Source organism: Lissotriton vulgaris, chromosome 3_1 (genome assembly GCF_964263255.1).
Source record: "Lissotriton vulgaris chromosome 3_1, aLisVul1.2, whole genome shotgun sequence".
In the NCBI taxonomy this organism is placed as follows: domain Eukaryota; kingdom Metazoa; phylum Chordata; class Amphibia; order Caudata; family Salamandridae; genus Lissotriton; species Lissotriton vulgaris.
In genome coordinates this window covers 991,302,934-991,304,117 of record NC_141689.1, presented here as the reverse complement: position 1 = coordinate 991,304,117, position 1,184 = coordinate 991,302,934, and the positions used below count along the sequence as shown (strand labels likewise).

Below are 1,184 nucleotides of genomic sequence, written 5' to 3'. Positions count from 1 at the left end.
TCCTGTTTGCTCTGGATGGTTTGGCGGTGCCGTGAGTGTTTCTTTTGCATTTTTTAATTGCTTCTGTTTATGGTCTTTTCCTGTTTTTCCCGGCTCGGCCGCTCCGGTCCTCCGGCCGGCCACGCTTCTGTTCTGGGGTCAGGATGCTCCTCGTTCATGTGCTGGGCTGGGGCGGGGAGCCCTCCTGGTGTTCTGGCCCCAGGTGGTTCCGGCGCTGGTGCTTTAGTGCAGTGGCCGGCCCCTGCGGCCATGTTCTTCATATGTGGCTGTGGGTGGAGACTGCAGGGCTGCCCTTTTTTGTATATTTCTGTTCTCACATATGAGATTACTGTTTGGGGCAGTGTTTCCTGGAGGTTGCTGGGCACTTCCCTTATTGGTGTGTTGGGTGTTTTCCTGGTGCTCGCTTCGGCAGCACATATACTAAGCTTGGAACGATACAGAGAAGTTTTGCATGGCCCCTGCACAAGGATGACATGCAAATTCGTGGGGCGTTCCATATATGGGGTTTACTCCTTTGCTCACCATGTTTGAGGGGACTTCCTCTCCGGTGCATCCACGGAGCTGTGCTCATTGGTGTGTCATATGCCTCTGGTGTCACAGGCTATCATGTGCTGAGGGTTCAAGTCCTGCCAATGCTGTCATTGTCACTTGGGATGTTCATTTTCATGCTGTGCTTTGGAAATTTGCATTCTCTTTGTCCACGTAGCATCTTTTGCGGTTTTTCTTGGACTGTTTTGCGCTGTCTGCGCTGCTGGTGCATGCGGCTATGCCATCATCTCTTGTTGGTGGGATCGTGGACGTTTTTTCCCTGTTGGGGTATACATTCGGGGTTGGTCCATGAGATTTCTGGCGTTTTATTGCTGGGTCTTTCTCCCTGATTCATTTGCTCTGGCGGGGTTTATTCCCATTTTTTTACCGGCCATTTCGTGCTGTCCTGTTGGCTGTACTGGCTGCGGTGTGGCTTGGCATTGCCATGCGGGGTGTTCCTCTCTTTCTGGGGACACTATTTCGCCTGGCGGTCTTTGTCACCTGGTATCCTCCATTTTTCTTCTTTTTTGCGCCTTCTCCCTCGGTCTTCGGAGGCTTTTTCCCGGGAGGTCCGGGTTGTGCGGTTGGTGGATTCCGCTCTCAAGAGTTCGTATGCTGCTTCTCCTTTTTGGGGTGTGTGCTTGCTCTTTTTCGGT

General features: G+C 52.4%; 1 non-coding gene across 1 annotated transcript; it reads left to right on the top strand.

The window, feature by feature from the left end:
- Positions 1-396: 396 nt before the first annotated feature.
- Positions 397-503, top strand: LOC147727304 (U6 spliceosomal RNA). Its single transcript, XR_015309659.1, has one exon. It is a non-coding gene; the product is annotated as a U6 spliceosomal RNA (small nuclear RNA).
- The last annotated feature ends 681 nt before the right edge of the window (positions 504-1,184 follow it).